A 448-nucleotide genomic window follows, 5' to 3' on the forward strand; every position below is an offset into this window, starting at 1 on the left:
AACTATGATTGGTCAATTTCTTATTCTTACTTCCTACTTCTTATTGCTTACTTCCAATGTAGACGTCCCTTTAAGGGACGTCTACATTGGAAGTAAGCAGTAAAGCCCATTCTACAATTGCGTAAGCGTAGTCGTGAATGTAAGTCAACCAATCCGAATGTTTTATTTACTGATTGCTTTACTCTGATTGGTTGTCGTAATCACTTACAACTACTTACAACCACGTTCACGCAATTGTAGAATAGGGTTAAGAAGTAGGAAGTAAGAATAAAAAATTGACCAATTATAGTTGATTATTCTTCTCACATTCGACTGTGGTTGGTCAATTTCTTACTTTTACTTCCTACTTCTTGCTATTTACTTCCAATGTAGACGTCCCTTAAGTGTGATTGACCGACTATGACTGGAGTCGGCAGTCATAGTCGAGTCGGCCTGTGCAATCGTACTG

This window comes from Odontomachus brunneus, unplaced genomic scaffold (assembly GCF_010583005.1).
Source record: "Odontomachus brunneus isolate Ranch 3 - 2012 unplaced genomic scaffold, Obru_v1 Obru_scaffold_027, whole genome shotgun sequence".
NCBI classification, from domain to species: Eukaryota; Metazoa; Arthropoda; class Insecta; order Hymenoptera; family Formicidae; genus Odontomachus; species Odontomachus brunneus.